We start from the raw sequence: 9,080 nt of genomic DNA on the forward strand, positions 1-9,080 counted from the left end.
CAAATTGTGGTTCCAGGTGGTCCTTCCCAAGATGAGGTTTTGGTTGCCATGAGTTAGCAATAACAAGAGGAATGAAGTTGGGGTGGGTGCCGCGGACCAGCACGGCTCCAAATAACGGTGCGGAATTGAGGAAACACACTTGTCAAAACAAAACCGATGGGACCGGGAGGACTCTTCAAACTGTCTGGCAGTATCTGAGTGCCTCACAGCCCCAGTTCACTTTATTATATAGACCTATGCAAATCAAGGACCCTGATACAAAGTTGCACATCAAAGGCTAAGACAGGAACTCTCCCAAGGCAAAAACAGGATACATTAGTGAAATTTACAAACATCTGAAACAAAGAAAGAGTCAGAGGAAGGGCATGTATATTGCTTCCTGCAACCCAAGGAAGGAAGTGGAGTGGGTGCAAACACTCAGCATCAAAGCCAAATATGGAGATGGAGGGGGGAGAACTTAGCCTTTTGCTAAGCCTTGAATCTATAATGGCTTCCTTCCATTAACGGTCCACAACAGGTGGGGAAACTGAGAGACCAGCTGTGTATAAGAGGCAAGCTGGGGAGAGGGGAGAAGGAACAATTCAGGGACCTGGCGCCATGACACGCACTTTCAGAACACTTCCCCTGCCTGGGTGGTCCTGTTGGCTGCCCTTTAGCCCGCATGCATGTGGGCTGAGATGGTGCAGTGTTTTGGTGAACGTTGCAGTTGTTGGTTCTTTTCTGGTCATACATGGACCAAGGCTTTAGGCTCTAAACTTACAACCATTTGACTGGGGAGTGGGTCTGGAATACAGGCAACTGGACCTCAGGTGAGACCCATTTCCTCCTCTACCTTTTCAACCCAGCAGGGGTTAGAGATAGGTTTGTTTTAGACTCAAAAAACAGCCTCAGACTCTAGCAGGGGACACTTCCTCTCTATATCATAACCTCAATGACCTCTTCCATAAAATGGGTAAAATACTACCCATCTCCCAATGACAGTGAATAAAGACTCAAACCCATCCCTTGGGTTCTCTCAGGAAGGGCCCTGGACATAGACCCATACTCTGGCCCATGGCCTAATCTTGTTTACAGTCAGCACCCCCTGACCTGTGGCCCCTGCTTTGTGGGGCTTTTGTGGGTAGAATGGTACATAGATAAGCTCCCTAGACACATTGGGCTTTGCACTGGGAGGCCAGGCCATAGAGCAGCTCCTGACAGACGACAGACTCTGAGTCAGAACTGTCTAAGGTTCCCTCACCAGCCTTGATGTCTGGGGGAAGAGGACCGGGGTAGCAGGGGATGGAACCGGGTCTCTGAGGTTCCACCCAGGACTGGACGTTGGCCAAGGCTAGGAACAGAAGTTAGGGGCCAGGCACCAGGGCCATGGGGTCCATTCCCAAAAAGTATCTGATGGTGTCTGGATGGTTCTCCTCACAGGGTTGGCTGTCTGTCCTTCAGTCTAAGGGGTGAGGAACATGCCAGAGTCTCAGGCCTGGGCCTTATTCAGTCCATGGGCTATATCTGGGACCATTGCTGCTTCATGCCAGGGAGACTAGAGGTACCTAACAGTGATCCAGCGACTCTGGTACTCAAGGTTAACCTCCTCCTGTCAAGGTGCAGTGCTAAGTTTTCTCTTTGTTCTCTCATTCCACCTCCTCTGTTGCAAGGAAGCCTGTTGTCTTCAAGGAACTCCCAGAAAAGGTTCAATTCATTGCTTCTTTCATCCATTTACTTAGTACCTCTCATGTGCAAAAGCACTGTGTCAGGCAATGGACTAACAAGATGAATTGGACAATGCCTTCTTCAAGAATCTGCCACTCTGTTACAGTCAGGAGGAGACATCAGATAAATGCAATAAAGTGAACGAGACATTAAGATGGAAGACCGTAAACACAAAGGAGAGTGGCGTCAGCGATACCTGGGATGAGGTTAGGAAAGGCCTCATATATGAAATAACACTTGAGCTAAATTTTAGAAGATGAGTAGAATGTATGTAATTCCTTTAGCAAATATATATTCTACCATGCCAGGGAGGATTACAGGCAGAAGAGGCAACACAAGCAAAGAAAATCCAGGGAAGAGCTAGCCAGCGCTGGGAATCACAGCCACGCAGTAGGGCTGAGCACAGAGAATGAGTGACAGGCTGGTGGGAGCTAGGCTAGAGAAGGAGGCAGGGGCTTCTCAGCTCATGGAAAGGAGTGGGGTTCATGTCAGGCTAGGAAGCATGGATTCTGTCTATCTTTGGGACGATGGAGACCTTCTGAGGGATTTTAGACAAGGGTGATGAGATCCCTTTGACTGCTACTGAGTGGATGATGGGTGAAAGCACATCCAGTGGATTTGAGGAGACCACAGAGGAGGGTGTGCTTTAGTCCAGGTGGTAAATCCTGAAGGCCTGGATACTGGGTGGCAATGGAGATAAAGAAAAGTAAGCATATTCAAAATATTTACAAAAAATAATAATAAAATAAAATAAAATAAAATATTTAGAAGACATAGTCTGTAGGACTTGCTGGTGGATTGGATAGGAATGTGAAGGAGAGTGAGGAACCTCGCCTCCAAACTGCTCCATGGTCCCCATCCCCTTTCACCATTGTGTCTCTTCTTCCCAAACTTTCCACAGTGGCCTCTCGAGTTCACACTTCATGCTTAATGAACTGCTTTGCGATTCCTTACACACTCCATGGTTAATATGCTTTTCTTTTCTTTTTAGATTTTATTTATTGATTTTTAGAGAGAGGAGAGAGAAAGAAAGAGGGGGAGAAGCTGGAAGCATCAATTTGTAGTAGTTGCTTCCTGTATGTGCCTTGACTGGGCAAGCCCAGGGTTTTAAACTGGCGGCCTCAGCGTTCCAGGTGGATGCTTTATCCACTGCACTACCACAGGTCAGGCATTTCTTTTTATTTCCAGCTTTAACTGAAACCAGGTGAAGCCCCAGGGCCCTCTTCCTTTTCTTTTAGTTGTTCCAAAGGATGGGAAGCAGTATCAATATTGGCATAAATTGACACACCTCCATATTATTTCTCTTCCTTTCCTCTTTCTTTCTTTCTTTCTTTCTTTCTTTCTTTCTTTCTTTCTTTCTTTCTTTCTTCCTCTCTCTCTCTCTCTTTCTTTTTTTTTTTTTTGAGATAGGGAGAGAGACAGGAAGGGAGAGAGATGAGAGACATCAACTCATATGATAGTTGCATCATTTTAGTTGTTCATTGATTGCTTCCTATACATGACTTGACTGGGGTTGGGTGTTGGGGGTAGTGCTCAAGCTGAGCCAGTGACCCATGCTCAAGCCAGAGACCCTGCACTCAATCTGGCAAGCCTGCACTCAAGCCCGTGACCTTGGGGTTTTGAACTGGGATCTCAGCATCCCAGGTTGAGGCTCTATCTGCTGCACCACCACCGGTCAGGCACTCTCTTTTTCTATGCAGGTTAAATGCCTCCTTCACTGGCAGCATACAGGTGAGCCATATCATTCTTATGGCCATCAATCTACCAACCTCTGACTCTGTCTTCTCAGTTGCTAAAGTCCCCATGTCAACTACCCAACTATTATGGCCCAATTCTGACCCTAGCCATCATTCACAATTGCTCTGTGAAAAAATTCCTTAAATTCTAACATTCCACATGGGACCACAGCCTCTTATCCTTTTGCCTCCCTCACGGCTTCATTCTCACTCTCCTGCTCTTTCACTTTATAGAGACATTTTATCTCTTTATTATTTCCCAGGCCTCCATTCTCTAAAAGCCACTGTTCTTCCTACCCAATTTGAACATCGAAGTTGATCATCTGAACAACTTTCTTAATACTTTTATTTCTCTGTCCTCTTTAACTTCTTTTTAATCCAGCCATAGAAAAGAATAACAAAAACCAACTTCAAGTCAGAAAAAAGACGTGTCTGAATCCCAATCCCATCTAGGCCACTCACAAACTTCATGAGTTTGAGAAACAGCCTGAGTCTTATGTGTGGAGTATGTGCCTGTGTATGCAAGTATGTATGCAAAACAGAAATGTGTAGTGCACCAATCATTGTTCAGGATGGATACAGAAATGGCTGTGGATAGTTCAAATAGAGAAGGATTGAATGGAAAGAATGTTACAAAGTTGTGGGGGAGTTCTGGAGAAGCATAAGAGGGAAAGCAGGGCTGGCTACTCCGAGACCAGGAAACTACCATTAATCCTGATTTAGAGGAGCAAAAGGGGAGGGGGGAGCTATGATCCCAGGATCTAGGAGCTGGAATCTACAAATCTCCCCTAGCTGCTGATGTGGCTGGAGTCCATATTGCTGATACTGCTGGAACTGACTCTACTTTTGCCACATCAGAAGCTGATGATGTTGCCAGGGACACCGCCAAAAGCAGGACTTCTCCGTTCCTCCCGTCTTCCTCATGTGAAGGTTCCCATTGGTAGAATCTAACTGTAACAAAGCAATAAAGGAATCTGAGAAATGTGGTTTTCCGATTTATAGCCCTCTTTGCACAGGGGAGATTAGAGAAAAGAGGACATGGGGATGAGTATTAACAGGCAACATCTGCCACATGTATTCATTGTAACTCTTGGTTGCAAGTAAGAAATCCCTATTCAAAGTGGTGTAAGCCAAAAAGACAATGTATTGACTTAGGTGACTTCAGGCAGAAGTAATATTGGTATGTGTTAAAGTGATATTATCAGGCATCTGTCTCTCTTCATCCTTTAGCCTTACTTCATCCTCAGACAGGCTTATTGTTCCTGGTGGCAAGATGTCCAAGGCTTACATTCTACCAGCATGTCTAGTTGCAGGAAAATTCCTAGATCTGAATTTTACAGGCCCAGATTTAGTCATGTGTCCATCTCTGAACTGATCATGTTGATCTAATCATGGGTTAGGAGCCCAACACCGAAGTAGGTTGTGGAAATTGGGCGATTCTCATTTAAATGATATAGAGTGGGGAGAGGATGTGCCTCAAAGAAAATTGCTGTGCTGTTACCAGTAAAGGGGTGACGGATGCTGCACAGATAACAAGAATAAAGGCAACAACAACATGTTCATGACAGTAATACTTATATTGGGGGGGTATAAATTTTTTTTTATTGGAAAACAAATATACAACTTAGACGGATTTGAGGCAAATTATACCATAAGCAGATTTTCCTTAAGTAGCTAAACAAAATTTAAAAAGCAAATAACAATGAAAGAAAATGTTTCTGGTACAGAACCAGCAGTACAAAAAAAATAGTGTATGAGTACTTGGAAAATACACTTGTTTTGCAATAGTGCAACTTTTAAGTACATATTGTTGACTGTCCTTAGTCCACGCAGAATTACAACTTCACACTTCACCAACATGCTGACAGTTTCTAAAGAAAACTACTTTAAAAAAAGGCATAACCCAGAGGTTCCTTCATTTGACCAACTCCATCTAAGTTTAGATGTGCAGAAGGGTTTAGATATATCCAGAGTAACCCACATGCAACATGCTTCTTGATCCATTTTCTAAAGTAAGTTTTCAGGACAATGACAGTAAGATAAGGGAAGAAAACATGGAGGAACAAAGTCCTAATTACTATACATGCGTTTTTTTTTGACAGTAGGAGAAACCTTTACAGGTAAGTTACAAAGAAAAGGCAAATAAACAATTTTGTACAAGAAAGCTAACACATTCTGTACAATGTCTTCATTTTGTTGTCATCATTTGTACAAACACTTCATATTTTACTTGACCATCACCATCAATATCTGCTTCCCTTTTCACCTGTTAACTTCTCTCAGAGGTTTGTCATTGCATGGCAAAACGCTGCTGCACTAATATAGCCATTGCCATCCTTGTCAAACTCACAGAATGCTTCTCTGATTTCTTCTTCACTGTCTGTATCTTTCATTTTCCTTGCCATCGTCAGAAATTCCAGGATGTCAATTGTGCCATTACCATCAGCATCCACTTCATTAATCATGTCCTGTAATTCTGCTTCTGTGAGATTCTGTCCAAGAGATCTCATTATAATTTCCAATTCCTTTGTTGTTGTAGCTCCATCACCATCCTTGTCAAATAGTGAAAAAGCTTCTTTGAATTCTGCGATCTGCTCTTCAGTCAGTTGGTTGGCCATGCTGCAAGCACTACCAGTCTCCAAGACACAACCACTCAGCTCACTCATTCCACTTGGACTAGTAATACTTATGTTTTTCTTGTTCTCCTTCCCTTCCCCAGTTAGACGAAAAATATTGATATTACCAGGCATGAAATACCTCTATCTCATGTCTGCCCCCACGTTATTGATTACCCTATCTACACCCTTGTTTTCACCCCTATCTCTTTAGCCTATAAAGTTAAGGTGTCCAATTCTTCTCATGAGTCCTTGATCCCACTGCCCCTCCTCACCTCCAGCATCTTGCTCCATCTCTCAGTTTGTTTCTTCTTTACTTCCAAATTTATCTTCTCTACTGATATCTTTTTGTAGTGTAAACCATATTAAAGTTTATATACCATATTTAAAAGAAAAAGACAAACCAGAACCTTTAACTTTGTGTAACTTTTCAGCTACTGCCTATTCTTTCTTCTAAATTTCTCTAAAGGGGGCTCTCCATTTACTCTATTTCCTCATTCTCATTATAGTCAACTCATTGCATTATTGCTTCTGCTTCTATTTTCTGCTGATACAGATCACATCATGGAGGTCCATGACTTCCATGTCACCAAAATCAAAGTATACTATTTTTGCCTTGACCTTATTGAAAATCTTTGCTGCATTTGATGCTGTTGACCACTTCTTCCTCCTTAAAAATCTTTCCTCCCTTGGATTTCTTCCATGACATTACTCTCTCCTGAGTCTCCTCTTACTTGGTTTCTTCTCAGCTTTCTTCTTGGCCTTCTTTTCCTCTGCTGGCTCCCCAAATGTTGGCATTCCCAGAATTTAGTCCTTAGTTCTTTTTTCTTCTCACCCTATTTGTTCTTCCTGGAAATGTATTAGAATAACCTTGTTTAAGGAGGATGTTGAGGAAGTCCTTGCCAGACCTAGTTTTTGACTTATTACATTCCATATAACTTGTGGGAAGATTTTACTCCTTATAGATTTTCCAAATGATAACAACCACCCAGAAGAAAGAGGGTTTGTTAGATCAATTAAAAGAAAAATTACAATTTCCAAAAAATGCTTGTATGTAGTGGCAAAAAAGGTTGCTTTTGCTCCATTGTCTTTGCTGTTAATAGAGAAGAAAGCTCTATTTTTCCATATATAGGTGACTTGGGTGCCAACTGCCTGGTAATGCATAAAGCCAGTGCTCTTGGTAAGTGACCCTGAATGGGTTTGCTTCTAATTAAAGTTTTTCTTGATAGGTCCAAGGTAATAATTTTAAAAGGTTGCTGCCTAGGATCCACATTGGTTGGGAACCACACACAGCATCTGAAGTGTTCATAGTTATTGTTTGCTACTAGGCCATGGAGAGCATCTGAAGGGGGAAGAGATACAACAGCAAAAGGATGGGTGAAGGGCACAGGTTGGCTCCCCATGACCAGGAGGCGTTGCAAACCTGGGAGATCAGGGAACCAGGAAGACTATGTGTGGGTCAAACTGCACAGTATGTGAACTGCACATTTTCTGTTTTGCATCTTAGCTAATTAGACTCCTCTCCCCACCTTAGACCATCCAACCTCTGTGCTTCTGGTTACCTGAAGAGATTTCCCTGGATATTGCCACCCTCCCACCCAATGGGACTGGGAAGACAAGTATTCTGGTGGCCTACTTGTAAACTGATAATATTACTGGATTTTTTTATTTGTTCAAGCAGAAATCTGGAAATCATCCTTTTCTTCATATTTCTATAGCTAATCAATCCATCACTGATATCTGTGAATTCTACACCCTGTTTATTAAACCTATGCAATTTTCTCCATTCGTACTCCCACAACTATAGTCATCTCCCACCTAAACTAAACTACATCAACTGCTTCCTAACTGGTCCCCACACTGCCCATCCATTTTGCTCTCTTCCTATCTATTCTCCACTTGCCAGCTAGAAGTGATGTTGTTGGTTTTTTTTGTAACAGAGATAGAGAGAGAGAGAGAGAGAGAGAGAGACAGAGAGAAGAATAGGGACAGATAGGAAGGGAAAGAGATGAGAAGCATCGATTCTTCATTGCAGCACCTTAGTTGTTCATTGATTGCTTTCTCATATATGCCTTGACCGGAAGGCGACAACAGAGTGAGTGACCCCTTGCTAAAGCCAGCGACCTTGGGCTTCAAGCCAATAACCCTGCGCTCAAGCCGGTGAGCCTGTGCTCAGGCTGGTGACCTCAGGGTTTCAAACCTGGGTCCTCTGCATCTCAGTCTGACACTCTATCCACTGTACCACCATCTGGTCAGGCTGGAAGTGATATTCTAAAATGCAAGGATGAACATGCCACTCCCCTACTTCAAATCCTTTGATAATTTTCCATGGCCTTTAAAATAGAGTCCAAAACCCTTAGCATACCATACCAGGCCCTCCTTGATTTGGCACCTACAACCTTTCCAGCTTGTCTTATGCCAGTCTTTTCCACTGTCACCCATACTGGCCTTTTGAAAAAATCTTTTTCTCCTGGCTGATCTCTATCTCTTCCACACCATTCCCATCACATAACTGCCACTTCCTTATGAAAAGCCTTCCCAAACCTCTCCAGGCCAAATTTAGTTCCCTCACATAGCATAGTGTGCATCTGCTTTGAGACAATCATCATATTTCTAATCATATGTTTAATATCTCACATTTTTAAAAAAGATTTTATTTATTGATTTAACAGAGAAAGGAGGGGGGAACAAGAAGCATCAACCTATAGTTGCTTCACCCTAATTGTTCACTGACTGCTTGTCGTATGTGCCTTGACTGGGCAAGCCCAGGGTTTCGAACAGGCCACCTCTGCTTTACCTGCTGCATGACCACAGATCAGGCTCTTGCCCATTATTCGAGCTTCAAGAGGGTAGAAACTGAATCTTGTTTCTTTTTTATTTATTTTTATTTTTTTATTTAAGTGAGAGGAGGGGGGGGATAGACTCCTACATGTGCCCCGACCCAGATGCATCCAGTGACCCCATCTAGGGCCCATGCTGGCCACCAAGCTATTTTTAGCATTTGAGGGGAAGGCTCCATGGAGTC

General features: G+C 43.1%; 1 pseudogene; it reads right to left on the reverse strand.

The window, feature by feature from the left end:
• Positions 1-5,613: 5,613 nt before the first annotated feature.
• LOC136388795 (calmodulin-1-like) lies at positions 5,614-6,090 on the reverse strand (annotated as a pseudogene).
• Positions 6,091-9,080: the final 2,990 nt, after the last annotated feature.

Source organism: Saccopteryx leptura, chromosome 1 (genome assembly GCF_036850995.1).
Source record: "Saccopteryx leptura isolate mSacLep1 chromosome 1, mSacLep1_pri_phased_curated, whole genome shotgun sequence".
Lineage (NCBI taxonomy): Eukaryota > Metazoa > Chordata > Mammalia > Chiroptera > Emballonuridae > Saccopteryx > Saccopteryx leptura.